Consider the following 17208-nt stretch of genomic DNA (forward strand, 5'->3'; position numbering starts at 1 on the left):
TAGCCACGGTAATTCCTCTGCAGTTTCCGCATTATTTTATTTAACAATGAAATGAGGAAAATCCTTATTGACTTCCTTTAAGAAATTCCTCGTAGGAGCCTGAAGAAAATCAACTAAGCACGTGAGACGTGAAGGGGAAGTGAGTAGCGATACAGTATAGTAGGCGGCGCGCGCTGCTACAAAATGCGGCAGATTTTCCGTGGGGAAGCCATGTATCACTGCCTGCGCGCTGCTCCCCGTTACAACCGGTTGCCATGCGACGCTCAAATTTCAGGAACTTGCGGTATCGCGCCGCACGACCGCTAAAATAAGTCGGAGTTTTGTTCTCCTTGACATAAATATCCCCTTGGCATGTGAGCTTACTGGAACCGGCCAGTAGGGCGTTACGCTGCCCGCGCCGTACGTGATGCATAGCCGAGCTTTTATACGCAAGAAATACGGCACCGTGTCACAAAGTATCCACGTAAGAAACTGAAACAGAGTCGAACAGGAAGCGTGCCGCTGAAATGTAGGTCAGTAAGGAGCACGAGCACTAACTCAGTTGTACAGGGGTGGGGAAGGGAGTCAGAGTGGTCGTTTTGAAGAAGAGCTCTGGTATGAGGGTGAAAAGGATTAGGAAACTACGGAATCAGTCTAGGGATAGTCGGGTGAAGTGTAATGTAGTGGAATGCCGTATCTATTAATCAAAACACGAACCCTCAACTCGCTAGCGAGAAAAGGTTATTCGCGTCTTAATAAACTAATTGTAAAATATGCAATATGCAGCCCTACACGACGGAATGGCAGGAAAACACATGGAGGAGAGAGGCAACGCAAAAGTATTTCCTTTGTGAAATTACGGTGTCCACTTAATTACAAGGTTCTCCGTGAAGACAAAGGTCACTGTCTGGCTGAGAAGGAAACTAATTTAAAGAATGACTCTCTTTCTCTATGTGACTTTTGACAAAGATTTTATTTTTAGATGAGGATGCCGTGAAATATTTTCAGTACCAGTATTGCCACACACGAAGCGTTTCCGTTAGAGCGTCCAAAAGTGTAACAGGAAATAGAGAATGCTCCAATGAACAATTTGAGGTAGGGAATCTCAGATTGGAGAAGCCATCTTTAGGAAATATGGGAGTAAATTTGCCTACCGTTTTGTCAAGTATTACAGTTTTCCAGCTTATTTATAACCAACATTCATATAAGTTTACACACACTGTGCTGTTTATTTATATGAACATTCTTTATTTCCTGCAAGGAAACAAGGACGACGAACCTGTGTACCTGGAAGTCAAGATGCAGCTTTTGTTTACTTTACTTGTCCATCAGATGGCTCTATCGTATCGTATTTATATTGTGCCAAGACCGAACGTGCTATGAATCAACGACAGACCCATTCATTACTCAGTGCTATTCAGAGACCTACAGCCCAATACGATGGAGCAATACCGGTACAGTATTTCATGGTCACTGGATTGGAAGGAAAGGTCCTATTCCATGGACTGGAAGGTCACGTGACCTGAATCCCATTGATTTTTTCCTATGGGGATATCTAAAGTCACTTGTCTATGAGGCCCCAGTGGATATAGAGATGAAATTAGTTGCCAGAATTGTAGCTGCCTGTGATGCGATTCGAAACATATCAGGGATTTTTGTCACGGTGTGTCAGAATCTTGTTCGCCGGTGTCATGCTGGCATTGAGGTTGATGGCCGTTAGTTTCAGCACATTTTGCAAGATACAGTACAAATGGTACGTTCATTGTGTCAATGATGGTATTGGCAGTTAACTAATGCAAATAAAAGATACACAGTAATGTGATTTTATTTCCATTATCTCCTTAAGCTGGCTTCTCCGATGCCATGTTTCCTACCTCAATTTGTTCAGTGGAGCATCCTCTATGCCACGTTAAATTTTTGCACGCGCTTACGAAAACACCCAGTATTTATGAATGTAGCCGCGTACAGTCCGTTAAATAATGCAATCACAGTAAACAAATGATGGACCTAATTTATTCTAAAATCTGTATTTTGTCCCGAAACTGAAGAGTCCTTTCCTTTAACGCCTCTTTTAGAGTGTTAATTGTCTTCCTGAAGCTTGTTTCGTCCAATAATTCTTAATACGCTACTTTTTTCTTGTTTTATTACTGCTTTGTTTCAACAAAAACTTTTGCCGTAAGGGGATTTCTTGTATCTTAACGGAAAAGAAAATACTATTTCTTGTCAGGATGTGATTGTTATGTATACAATACAGAACGTTTCAAAGACAAGAAGAATCTTTTTTCTCAGCCACAGTCCACGAGACAAAACAAGAATGCAGGAAGAGTTGCGTGTAATGTTCCATCGGCGACTAGCTACAAATCCCACTTGGGGAAGGATTAGGAAATAAATAAACCGTACCATTTTCAAAGGAACCATCACGACATTTCCTTTCAGCGGTTTAAGTAAACCACGGAAAACCTAAATCTCGATAGCCGGACAGGGGTTTGAACCACCAAAGCCGGCCGGTGTGGCCGTGCGGTTCAAGGCGCCTCAGTCAGGAACCGCGTGACCGCTACGGTCGCAGGTTCGAATCCTGCCTTGGGCATGGATGTGTGTGATGTCCTTAGGTTAGTTAGGTTTAATTATTTCTAAGTTCTAGGCGACTGATGACCTCAGAAGTTAAGTCGCATAGTGCTCAGAGCCATTTGAACCATTTGAACCACCAAAGTCCCATTCGCTGTTTCAATACTGCTCGATGGTTCACAAAAAGTCCCTCCAGAAACAGGCAATACCGTTTCAGTGTAGCCCAGAGGTTAGTTCTAGCTCAAAATCATACACCGGCAACACTTTCCCAATTGTGGACTGCAGCATAGTTCAGTATTTCTGCAGAGGACTTTCTATGACTTGTTGAGTCCACGTCACCTCGAGTTATTGCAGTAGGTCAGGCAAAATGATGTTCGACAGGATATTAGGGGGTATTCCACGATTTTTGTCACCGCAGTGTAAATTATACGTACGCGAGGCACTCTTGGACCCCCTTCTCCTCTGTCTTCGTGTGGCTCCTTCCCCACAAACACAGCCTCAGTTTCTCACCAAAAGCAAATTTCTTCGCCTTCCATGCTGCACATGCTACTAATTTTAGTTAAAAATACGTTTATGAAGTACAACAAATAACTGTTCAGAAGGACCACCCAAATTAATGTCAAGATATACGGAAGTACATATTCGGCATGGAGAGGCAGAAGCTGACGGCTTTCCACCATGATACGACCTACTGTGTGTAAGACTGCTGTGTATGGGGTTGGCTATTACCTAATATAAATCTATGGGTTAATATGGTACAAATGACTCGGAGGCGACGGTAGGCGGGGGATTCTTCCCAGGAAGAACAGAGAGAGGAATGCCATGCAGCCATAGTTTCTCTATACTGCGGAGTTTATTCAGAGGGCAGTATGCCATTCCATCTCCGAGAGAGAAGAAGCTTTATCGGCACCTGTGATCGTCAAAACGGGTGTTGAGCTAGTAATCGCTGCCCTAGACAAACTGTCAGGCAGTTCATTCCCAGAGATATTGACATGACCTGTGACCCAGAGACAGCTGAGTAGGTAGTATGACTTAGAGGAGAGATTGCGAATAGTCGATAAGGGTAATATCAGGAGCCTGGAGATTCCTCATTGAGATACTATGAATTAAACGCGGTCGATGGAAATTCGTTTAATGTAACATTTGGCTCTGCTAATGATCCTCAGATCCGCCGTACGTACACTACATGTTACCTGAAACAAATACTGTTCTTGATTGGCAGGAGGTGTAGAATCATATCCCGTCTGTCCTTGGTTTCAGAGCTGCCAGTGTAAATGACGGTAGTATCCTACTGCTCATGAAAAACTCAGAGGAACAGACGCTGGAAGGTCGTGAGGACGACTGAAACTTCAGATCCTTGTGACAGATCGGTCCTAATTCGTGGGCTGGGTACTAACCAAGGGGGAGAGCACGATATTATACGGGGAGCACACAAGAAGGGAGCCGGAGGAGTTCCCGTCAAAGGGCCTCTAGGAGCATTCCGACGGGGAGGGCGAGTGTCAGGGGGTCGATAACCCTGTATAAAACGGAGCAAGAGTTAATATCGTCGGAAACGAAAAGGTAAGAGCCCCACTTTGGTCTGGAGACTAGTCTAGAAGGCGCCAGTGGTCGCTCTCACTCCTCGATGATGTACTGGGTCCAGTAATTTCAAAGCTGAAAGTGTCACAGGGCCATAAATCAGGTAACCACAGTCCAGTTGGGACGAGACGGGGGCCCAGTAAATACGGAGTTGAGCAGCATGAGCCACACTCCAACTGTTGTGGGCGAGGAAGCATAGAGCATTAAGCTTTCGCCTGCAGTTGGTTTTAAATTGACGAATATGGGGCAGCTATGACAGCTTTTTATCGAAGAGGAGTCTCAGAAATCGAGACTATTCAACAAAATCCATCGTCCAGAGTTCTTTGTCAGGACAGACTGTATTACAATGGTAGCAATACATAACTCGCGTTTTCGCGGGAGAAAATTAGACGTCATGGGCAAGAATCGTAATGGAGACCCTCCAATTGGCTCCTTTGAGTTGACATTAAGGCAGGGCTACAGATTGGGAGTTATATCAAAAGCAAAAGTCGTTGACGTAAAGTGCAGGGGTAATCACTGCTTCGGCAGAGGTTACTAGCCGTTTGATAGTGATAATAAAGAGTTTAACACTCAGCACAGAGCTTCGGGAGACATTGTTGTCTTGGACACATGAGCAGCTAAGCAATGTACCAAGTCTAACCTGAAATGATCGCAGGGATAAAAACGGACGAATGAAATTGGTGGGGAGCATTGAAAGGCCCAGTCATGGAGAGTAAGTAAAATGTCATGCCGCCAACCAGTATCTCATTGCCTTATGTGAGTCGAAAAAGAAAATTCGCTTTCTGGAAAAGTCTGTTGGCTTGATGTTTCCAACCTAACCAGCGGGTTATTTGTGGACCGTCCCTCCTGGAAATCTCACTGGTAGGGGGGAAGAGGTCCCACGATTAGAGAACCAGCATAATTGTCGGGTTACCATACATTCAAGAAGTATGCAAGGGCACCTTGGTGAGACTAATCGATCGGTATTTGTCGATGGAAGTTGAGTTTTTGCCTGCTTTAAAGATAGAGATGAGTATACTGTATTTCCATTGTGAACGGCAAACACCTATTCGCCATATACGGTTGAAGACTCTGAGTAGGAGTCTGTGAGTCACATTCAGATGTTAGGTCATCTGATTATCAATCGCATCAAGGCCTGCGGCCGTATCGTGGGACGCGGCAAGAGCAGGACGCAGCTCGCATTCAGTGGAATGTTTATCATATACGTCAGGGCTACGGCGGGCAAAGGATAGAGGGATGTCTCTAATTTGTCTTTTATGCGTTCGAAAGCTTGCGGGGTAAGATGAAGCAAAGTGCGTCGCGAGGTATCCAGCAAGAACAGACGTATCAGTAGAAATACCACCATGAACCAGGAGACCTGGAAGAGTTGTTGATCTCTGAAAATCCAGTGGACTATGGACCTCGATCCGCACATGGGATGAAGACGCATATGTACACGAGGAGGAGACGTAGCATCCCTATCATTCCTTCTTACTGCGTTTAATAGGGTTTCGAGCCTTTGTACAGATACATTTACATCAAAACTATGATGCCTGTTGGTAAAGAATCTCACTTTAGATGTTCAAAAGCCTTTCGACGGTCCTGAATACCTTTTTCCACGTCTTTTGTCTACTGTCTGCCGGTGGAGGGGGCTTGAAGGAAGGGTAACAGCAGGTCAAGCGGCGCGAGTCTCGCCGAAAACGTCTCCAAAATCGTATATACAAACTGACCGAGAGAGGACGAAGGTGACTACAGAGGTATACAGCGGACAGTTGGCATTTCTCAGAGTACAGAGTGGCAGTTGTTCCATCAAGTGACAGGAACACCGAAAAGCGTTCACAGTCACAAAATTTTTCGTATCGCGACCATTGTAGTGAAGGCACGACACTGGCAGAAGAGGTCGATAGCTTGGCACTAAAGTGGGTACCGATCCCGTTGTTGGGGAGACACAGATCAATATCAAAAAGAAGTCGGTCAATCAGAACGATGTAATCTTCCACAGGGGTTGGCGTGCACTGAAATCATTGAATAAGGGGAAGGAGGTCTAAATTTGTCAGATTAAGGTGGCCATCTCAAGATTATGTAAGTGCTCTACCTATGGGCAGGTAACTGTTCAAATGGGAATCGCTGGGATCGTTCACAATCACACCGGTATTGCTTCCAATGTGGTACGCAGAGTAACTTTAAGTGGAACGACCATATAAACCAAGTAATAGGTAAAGCAGATGTCAGACTGAGATTCATGGGAAGAATCTTAAGGAAATGTACCTCATCCACGAAGGAAGTGGCTTATAAGGCGCTTGTTCGAGCGATTCTTGAGTATTGTTCATTAATATGGGGTTATTACCAGGTAGGATAGATAGAAAAGAGAGAGGTGATCCAACGAAGAGCGGCGCGCTTTGTCACAGGATCGTTTAGTCGGTGCGAGGGCGTTATACAGATGCTCAACAAACTCCATAGGGAGAAACTTCCTGGCAGATTAAAACTGTGTGCCCGACCGAGACTCGAACTCGGGACCTTTGCCTTTCGCGGGCAAGTGCTCTACCAACTGAGCAACCGAAGCACGACTCACGCCCGGTACTCACAGCTTTACTTCTGCCAGTACCTCGTCTCCTACCTTCCAAACTTTACAGAAGCTCTCCTGCGAACCTTGCAGAACTAGCACTCCTGAAAGAAAGGATAGGGAGACTTTACAAGAAAGATGTTGTGCATCTCTGAGAGGTTTAATATTGAAATTTCGACATAGCACTTTCCACGAAGAGTCTGACAATATATTACTTCTTTCCACACACATTTCGCATAGTGACCACGACGAGAAAATAAGTGTAATTAGAGCGAATAAAGATTCTTACTGACAGTCATTATTTCCACGCCCCATTCGCTAGTGCAATAGGGGAGGGGAATTACTTAGAGGTACCAGAAGTACCCGCCGCCACACATTATTAGGTGGCTTGCGGAGTATGCTGTAGATGTAGATGTATGGAGAGTAATCCACTCACTGACGCCACCCGTGCAAACCGCTCCAGATAATCTCTCGGTGTTAGTACGGTTCCGACAGAAGACACAGTAACATCAAAAAGTTGAACAATGTGCATCAGCGAAATGCGTTCCTTGGAGAGCAACATTGATCGCAGAGCAGGAAGACCACAAGACAAGAGGACCTACCTCGTACATCAGCTAATTTACTTGCGCGACTGCCAGAGGTAGACATTGAGGGAATGGAAGGAGACCACGATTTTAAATTTTTGAGGAAGTGAATAGCCCTCAGAATGGAGGACGAAGGCTCTGCAGTCAACGTCGTTGTTTGGCGGGCTTCGACGTACGCAGTATATGAAGTTGAGCCTCTCTTCTCCAAATTGTCGCGTAATTCCTCATCCGTCTGTAGCTTCAGTCCCGGTAAAATGTTAAACACTGTACAATGTCCATGCCCTTATTTGGTGTTACGGTAGTACTTACATCATCAAGTTTCTTAGAAAATAATACCGCTCGGGACTGGGTAGGATGTGTTATTTTAATTAAGAGAAAATCACTTCGTAATTTGCTGAGGGGAGAGATTGTTCCAAACATATTTCGATGTTCTCTAAGAATAAAATCGGCTTAATAGATAAAAAGGACCTCCATTAGTCCGGGTGTAAATCGAGGACTGGAGGAATAAGAGTCTACAGTTCGTTTGATATTGCTTTCTTCCCATGGTATATCACGTTGAAGTATTCTGGTCTATCTGAAGAGATATTTGAAGCCGCAAGACCACTTGTTGATACCTTTGGTATTTTCACTGCGCGAGATTTCCGCCCCGATGCCGCCTGCTCTGAACGAGAGCTCTACCCAAGGGCACTATCCAACCAGAGTAATGGCCATCTGGTTTAATGGCCATTGCCGTGAGTTCAGGAACCCCCAAACGAACTGGACCTGCTGCTCAGCATGTAATAGCTCGGTCATCAATAGTGCGTTCCCTGCATAGTCGGGATACTACAATGTACGGCTGTCGTGCGTGAATTTCATAAAATCCCCGCTAACATAGAAATGTACAGAGCTACGTAAAATCAATGGCACTTTAAGCTGCATGAAAGATACATAACGGTGCTGGAATACAGAGAAATCATTCCATCTACTTCGTACGCTGAGGCACAGGCATACACGCAGAGTTTCTGCTTATCTGTACGATGTTATGGACTTAGTAACCGTTATATGTAGACATTTCATTTAGGTAAATAAAGATCAGCGACACTGCCTGTGCAGTCATTAATGGAAAGTGTGAATCACAATGATGTCATAGCACTTCCCAAGGTTACGAGCTAATACGATTCACTCGCGGAACACACGACGACAGACAAAGTCTAAGAAAAAGTAAAATACATAAACTAACCTTTTGTAAGACATCCAAGCACGTGGTATGTTCCATCATAAGAAAACAAACGGCCTGTCACATAGATACGCCTGTACGTGAAATATACCATCCTTGTGAGATGCGATGAGTGAGGGAGTAACAACTATACAGGACAATCTACAACCTGACTTCTCTCTATGAATTTTAAGCGCGTTTTTATAGAAATCTACTCATGTTAATTTGTTCTGTGCATATACCCTGCGACTTTCGAATATGGCATTTCAGGTACAACTTTCTTCAGAACAACAATGACGGAAGCTGAAGAATGAATGAAAATTAAAATTCTTCAGAACGTTTGAACATTTCTCCCTTAACTTTCATAAACGACAAGATGGAATTCTGGCCTGAAATTCATAAACCCCTGGATGGCATCTTCGACTTTTTTTTTTTTTAACTGTTTGCGCTTCTATAATTCTTGACGCTTTGAGCATAGTTCTTGATACAGGACACATTTTAATTCAGCTCATATACAATAAATCCAAAATAGCTCCAACTTTTTTCATTGTCCTTCTCAGAGACGTATGTTTCGAGTTAAGTCTTGAATTTGTAATACGGTAATTTTCCTTGTGAATTAAAGGTTAAAGTCATCGTTTCCGCCGTGTTCTTTATTACTCTCCTTCAAAAGTTTCATTCAATGTATGTACACAACTAACCATTTCGCCTTAAAAGGCGAATTTCAAATGCAATAGATATATTTGGCCGTTTTTTTTCGAATAAAGACTAAGTGACTTATACGTCTTTATTCGGAAAAAAACACAATGATCGAAGACTCATTTAGAGAACATATCTACATCATCAGTAAGTTGATTCCAGGTGATAGCAACATGAGTTGATTATTTTTTTATGAGAATATTAAGCTATTTTAATGACAGTATTCGTAAAGATCCACGACTGTAGACTCATTAAGGGAATACCTTTCATTTATTAATACTGGGCAGAAATCCGTCAGTTGTATATATGTATTGAATAAAACGTTGCAGATAAATTAAAATAAAGAGCCTAGATGTAAGCAACGGCTTGAACCTTTAACAAATACACGGCTGTGTTACCCCCCGTGCAGAAAGGTATTTACTTATGAATTTTTCCGAAATTAGTCTTCAGCAAAATCGCAAACCACTACGTACTTAAAACGAACCATTTCGCTGATTTACCTGGACGATTACGCTATTAGTGTTACAATGAAAGGTAGACACAAGATTACATTAAATGCCACTATCCCTCTGAATTTGTAAGCCTATACTGGGTGTGCGCCTGTCTGTGTATGTTACCAGCTCATCTGGGCTGTTAATGCGGCTGCCTAAATTGGCACCGAGCTCCGCTTACATCTACAGGGTGTTACAAAAAGATATGGCAAAACTTTCAGGAAACATTCCTTTCATGTAGAGAAATAAAATTTGTTACGTGGACATGGCCCCGGAAACGCTTTATTTCTATGTTACAGCTCATTTTATACTTTCTCGTCATAATTACATTAATCATGGAAACACACTGAAACGGAATGTACCAGCGTCGTAAGAAACGTTATCTTACATGAAATGTTCCAATTACTCTCGTGGTTATGTTTAGCTCGAACGTACACTAAGCTGTTATTCTTACGTTCACTGCCAGTGTTTGTTGTCCTAGCTGAACGAAGCTAATGTTGACATGTGACTAACTTCGTTGCTCGGGTCAACCGCTGTGATCGAGCGGTTCTAGGCGCTTCAGTCCGGAACCACACAGCTGCTACGGTAGCAGATTCGAATCCTGCCTCGGGCATGGATGTGTGTGCTGCCCTTAGGTTAGTTAGGTTTAAGTACTTCTAAGTCTAGGCGACTGATGACCTCAGATGTTAAGTCCCATAGTGCTTAGAGCCATTTGAACCATTTCGTTGTTCTAATAACATCAATTACGTAGCGTCAGCTATTTATTGTTCATCAAGGACTGTGCAGGTACGTAGCATTATCTGTTTAGTGTTCATCACGGACTGTGGAAGCACGTAGCATCAATTGTTTAGGGTTCATCACTGTGTTTGTTGAAGGAACAGTGCAATGGAAAAAAATGGTTCAAATGGCTCTGAGCACTATGGGACTTAACATCTATGGTCATCAGTCCCCTAGAACTTAGAACTACTTAAACCTAACTAACCTAAGGACATCACACAACACCCAGTCATCACGAGGCAGAGAAAATCCCTGACCCCGCCGGGAATCGAACCCGGGAACCCGGGCGTGGGAAGCGAGAACGCTACCGCACGACCACGAGCTGCGGACACAGTGCAATGGAAGTGTACTCAAATGCGCAGTTGGCAGATGCCCACTTGGTGTAGAGATTAGCAGGTGGTAGGGCCGTGGCGCTCAACGTTTACATCGGGGGCATCGGGGTGATTTCCAGAATGACGGTGCCCTGACAGGAAGACGTTTGAAGAATGAGACGTTTAAGCCTACCACTCGCGACTGGGGGAGTTCTACAAGAACGCTGACGCCTCAACTGGAGGAGGAACTCCTTCGTACAGTTGACGACAATCCTAGTATCAGCGTAAGACAATTAGCTCCAGCAAGTAGCAGCGACCACATTACTGTCTGTAGAGTCCTACATGAGAACCTGCTGTATCCACATCATGTACAGCGTGTGCAGACACTATCAGCAGCTGATATTACCGCAGGGATACACTTCTGTGAATGGTTATTTCAACAATGTGTCAACTCTCACGTTATTACAAATGTGTTACTCACTGATGAGGCTTCTTTTCAAGGTGATCCGATTGTGAATATTCACAAATAAGCACGTATGGGCTGTTGAGAATCCTCACGAAATAATGCAATCACGTCATTATCAACGATTTTCTGTCAACGTTTGGGCCCACATTGTTGGTGACTGTTAGAGCAACATGTTCTTCCACCAAGGCTCAACCGAGAAACTTACCATGCTTTCTTAGAAAGTATTCCACCTGTTCGTGCCTTTGCGACTGCGACACTATATGTACTTTCTGCACGAAGGAGCTCGTCCTCATTTCAGTGTTACTGTTGGTAGGGTGCAAAATAACCGGTTTCGTAATAGATGGAAAGACAGAGGTGGACCAATTCCTTGTCCTCCGCCCTTTCCGGACCTATATCTATATGACTTCCATTTGTTGGGGGCATTTGATAGCTCTTGGGTACGGAACCCTGATACAAGGTGTATCGGCTCTTCGTGCCAGTATTGAGGAAGGCTGTGAGACAACACTCAGTTCTTAGTGATACATTAGTACATCTACATCTACATGGTTACTCTGCAATTCACACTTAGGTGCCTGGCAGAGGGTTCATCGAAACATTTTCATACTACTTCTCTACCATTCCACTCTCGAATGGCCCGTGGGTAAAAGGAACACCTAAATGTTTCTGTTCGAGCTCTGACTTCTCTTATTTTATTATGATGATCATTTCTCCCTACGTAGATGGGTGTCAACAAAATATTTTTGCATTCGGAAGAGAAAGTTGGTGATTGAAATTTCGTAAATAGATTTCGCCGCAAAGAAAACCGCCTTTGTTTCAGTGACTGCCACCGCAACTCGAGTATCATATAGTGATACTCTCACCTCTATTGTACGATAACACGACACAGGCTGACCTTTGCACTTTTTCGATGTGCTCCGTCAATCCTACCTGGTAAGGATCCCACACCGCGCAGCAGTATTCTAGCAGAGGACGGACAAGTGTGATGTAGGCTGTCTCTTTAGTGAGTCATTGCGACGGTGCGTTTACATATTTTGAATATTGCTTTGAGAGAAGCGTTTCTTGCTGTGCTGGTCCGTTCTTCTCCAGTGTGTTTAACACGTTTAATATGTTGAAGAGTTGCAGAAACTGAGCTCTAAAACGGAAATAAAGCGTTTGCGGATCGCTGTCTACATAGCATATTTTCTTCCACTGTGTGCGAGGAATGTGTCATGAAAGTTTGGCCATACCTTTTTGTCTTTTTCTTACACCTTGTACACTCCACAAGTCACCTCATGGTGTGAGGCGGAGCATTCTTGTGTTACGATTACCATTTCCTCCCTATCATTTACATTCGCGAATGGCGGGTGGGAAGAACTATTGTCGGTAAGTCTTCGTGTTCAATATAATCTCCACGATTTTCTCCTCGTGGTTAATTCCCGAGACTTATGTGAGAGACAGTAAAGGTTCTAGGTAATTTTGGAGCACGCACTTTCGGAATTTCGACAGGTCAAGTCGTTGTGAATTATAACACGCACTAAACACAATCGTCTCATAAATAGCGCACGATACCCCAATCTTAACGTTAAACAACGACTGTTCAACTTAATGATTGGTGAGTTCAAAGCAACCACCAGCAGAATCGCACAGGCGCTGGTTAGTATTGGAGATCTGGAAGGAAAGAGGCAGGTCCTATTTGAAACTTTTCCGATACGATGATATTTTAATTCGCACTTGCGCAGCTAATCGTCGTTGTAATTTTTCAAGACTTTTCTGCAGTTTATCTGTTTCCTGTTTGTTCGGATGTTATTTGCAGCGGTTTATTTGGTATTTATATTGCATTCTCAAGAAATGTGGAAAGTCATTTTGGGCCCACTTTTATTTTGGTCATCATGAGGCACCTCTGGGATGATTCGGGATACGTCAAGTGAATTACGGCACGCAATGCAGCACTCTGAGAAGCGAGTGTTGGCATGCGAGATGCTTGGCGAATAATATTTATCTGAATATTCCGTGACAACAGCCGTGTGATGAGCTGGACCGGTTTTTCGAGATTTATGCTCGTGGCGTCAGTTTAATTGCTGGCAAAGTGAACGTAGATGCTTATCAAAATACACTCCTGGAAACTGAAATAAGAACACCGTGAATGCATTGTCCCAGGAAGGGGAAACTTTATTGACACATTCCTGGGGTCAGATACATCACATGATCACACTGACAGAACCACAGGCACATAGACGCAGGCAACAGAGCATGCACAATGTCGGCACTAGTACAGTGTATATCCACCTTTCGCAGCAATGCAGGCTGCTATTCTCCCATGGAGACGATCGTAGAGATGCTGGATGTGGTCCTGTGGAACGGCTTGCCATGCCATTTCCACCTGGCGCCTCAGGTGGACCAGCGTTCGTGCTGGACGTGCAGACCGCGTGAGACGACGCTTCATCCAGTCCCAAACATGCTCAATGGGGGACAGATCCGGAGATCTTGCTGGCCAGGGTAGTTGACTTACACCTTCTAGAGCACGTTGGGTGGCACGGGATACATGCGGACGTGCATTGTCCTGTTGGAACAGCAAGTTCCCTTGCCGGTCTAGGAATGGTAGAACGATGGGTTCGATGACGGTTTGCATGTACCGTGCACTATTCAGTGTCCCCTCGACGATCACCAGTGGTGTACGGCCAGTGTAGGAGATCGCTCCCCACACCATGATGCCGGGTGTTGGCCCTGTGTGCCTCGGTCGTATGCAGTCCTGATTGTGGCGCTCACCTGCACGGCACCAAACACGCATACGACCATCATTGGCACCAAGGCAGAAGCGACTCTCATCGCTGAAGACGACACGTCTCCATTCGTCCCTCCATTCACGCCTGTCGCGACACCACTGGAGGCGGGCTGCACGATGTTGGGGCGTGAGCGGAAGACGGCCTAACGGTGTGCGGGACTGTAGCCCAGCTTCATGGAGACGGTTGCGAATGGTCCTCGCCGATGCCCCAGGAGCGACAGTGTCCCTAATTTGCTGGGAAGTGGCGGTGCGGTCCCCTACGGCACTGCGTAGGATCCTACGGTCTTGGCGTGCATCCGTGCGTCGCTGCGGTCTGGTCCCAGGTCGACGGGCACGTGCACCTTCCGCCGACCACTGGCGACAACATCGATGTACTGTGGAGACCTCACGCCCCACGTGTTGAGCAATTCGGCGGTACGTCCACCCGGCCTCCCGCATGCCCACTATACGCCCTCGCTCAAAGTCCGTCAACTGCACATACGGTTCACGTCCACGCTGTCGCGGCATGCTACCAGTGTTAAAGGCTGCGATGGAGCTTCGTATGCCACGGCAAACTGGCTAACACTGACGGCGGCGGTGCACAAATGCTGCGCAGCTAGCGCCATTCGACGGCCAACACCGCGGTTCCTGGTGTGTCCGCTGTGCCGTGCGTGTGATCATTGCTTTTACAGCCCTCTCGCAGTGTCCGGAGCAAGTTCAAATGGTTCAAATGGCTCTGAGCACTATGGGACTCAACTGCTGAGGTCATTAGTCCCCTAGAACTTAGAACTAGTTAAACCTAACTAACCTAAGGACATCACAAACAGCCATGCCCGAAGCAGGATTCGAACCTGCGACCGTAGCGGTCTTGCGGTTCCAGACTGCAGCGCCTTTAACCGCACGGCCACTTCGGCCGGCCCGGAGCAAGTATGGTGGGTCTGACACACCGGTGTCAATGTGTTCTTTTTCCATTTCCAGGAGTGTACTTTAGAAAACTGTGCCAATAGTGTGGGAACGGAACCGTGCCTATGCGAGCGTGGTAACAATCTCCTTCCTAAAGCAACGATTATTGCATTGAGGTTCAAGGACAAATATGAGGACGACCCAATTCAAAGTCCCCACCTAAACTGCAGCGACAATCCTTCGAATGAAGTAGTGTGTGGACTTGATTCCAGATAATATAGCACAAAAATGGGGCTCCAGAAAAGCTGTAAACATACAATGCCCAACAGAATTAAAAAAACACTTTTCCGAAACTCCGAAATTACCTCCCACTGCAATGCATATGTTTGAAATTTGGCTCAAAGGTGTGTACAACTTTCCTTTACAGTGATGCAAGAGCGACCACAATTTTTGTTCTCGTGTACAGGTGAGAACCACTAGGGACCGTTTAAAACCATTCGGTGTAATCTGAATGTGATCCGAAGCAGCAAAGAGTACTTAAGCTGCCAGTAGACGGTGATCAGATCAGCATTCGGCACTAGGTTTTGTTTTGACATAGCGGAAAGAGGTTCTCCCTCTCTTATCAACAAAGATGTAGTCCATTTGGTCCTTTTGATGTTCATTTAGGGAAAGTCACATAAAGAGACGGTGAATGTGATGTTTAAACATGGTATTCGTTATGGAAAAGTTATTGTAGGTTACAAAGTGTAGAAATCAGTTGTCTCGCTCATTGAGTATTCGCAGGCCATATTGTCCCACAGTCTCTCGCAAGTGGTTCCGACTTTAGCATTGCAATCTCCCAATATGAACATGGCTCCTCTAGGTTTCATGACAGTGATGGTACCTTCTATGTTTTCATAGAAGTCTGCAATTCCATGGTCGTCTGCAGCCTTGGTGGGCAGATATTTCTGCAAAAGATGTTATTTATATGGTTTCGTAGTGAGCGTGAGGGTCAATATTATCTCGTTGATAGGTCTGTATGCCTCAACATACTGCGACATACTCTTGCTGACAAGAAGCGCGACGCCATTCTGCTCCGAAGAATCCGCTCCGGCAATGTAAGTGACGTATTCATCAGTTTCAAAATGCCCAGAGCCTTTCCAGTGAGTTTGTGATAAGCCACAGATGTCAATAAGTTTCTTCATTAGTTCTCGTTCCACAAGGTGAAGTTTCCCCATCCTAAGAAATCCTCTCGCGTTCCATGTAGCTGTTATTTTACCTTTGTGACGTTGATCTGTCCTTAATCACTCAGTAGCAGAGTGACCGTGCAAGGCCTGATGGTTCACCTCTGCACGTCCGGTCGCACATCTCACATCGTTTGGCCCTGATCCAAATCGACGCCGATCACTACTCGCATCGCTCGGCATGACATTTTTCGCTCGGCATGACATTTTTCGCTTCTTGACTTTTCGTGGGATTTTAATCAGATGCTTTCCCCTTGCTTTCCTGATCTTTATGCCGATGGTGGCCTGGGGTCTCTCCCACTTTTAGGGGCTGTTTCCCACTCCAAGGGATAGACGGTGCCCTACGCCTCTATCCGCTCATGCACCCTCCGAGGAGGCTTCAATGCTGTTCTTTTCCCAGGGCTACTTGCACATAGATGCGTATATATTGTTCATCCTGAATATTGTCTTCGGTTTTTTATATTCCGCATAAGGTATGAAATAGATGGTTCTCTACAGTTGATTTTTTTGACACGTTCTTGGACATTCATTTTATGTCTGTGAGATAAAGGCCCATGTGTGGTTTCCAACTCAGCATTTTGTAACTTCGACGTGACATATACAAATATTTATACTGTTATTTTGAAAGCTTTACTTATATTGACACTTAGATATTGTTGATGCTGTCCTTTTGCGCATAGATGCATATTACTTTACTTTACTTATTTCTGGTGTTATAGTTTCTTTCCTACATCTAGCATTTTCTACAGTTAATTTTGTAGTTTGGTAAGTTACTTCAGGATTTTGCAGTTTAGTGTATCATCTAACTCACCAATTTTTAATCAAGGAATACTTATTTAATAATTTTACTAATACATATTACATTTGTACAACGCATAGAATGGAAATTCGTTATAGTATGTGGCAATGGATGTATCTGTTGGTTTTTATCAAATGATTACTGTAAATTGACTTATATAGTATTGTCCTTGATTTCTGTTTTTTTTTCAATCTGTCTTTGTACTTGCATGGTTAGTAAGCTGTTTGTGCACACAGTCCCGAAGACAGCGTATAGAGTCACCGAAACTGGTTGCACTATAATAACATAACATCAAAATGACGGCTGTAGGTGTTTCATTTTATTATTTATAGCGGTGGTCATTTGGTATGCGATCGCAG

This window comes from Schistocerca americana, chromosome X (assembly GCF_021461395.2).
Source record: "Schistocerca americana isolate TAMUIC-IGC-003095 chromosome X, iqSchAmer2.1, whole genome shotgun sequence".
Taxonomy (NCBI): Eukaryota; Metazoa; Arthropoda; class Insecta; order Orthoptera; family Acrididae; genus Schistocerca; species Schistocerca americana.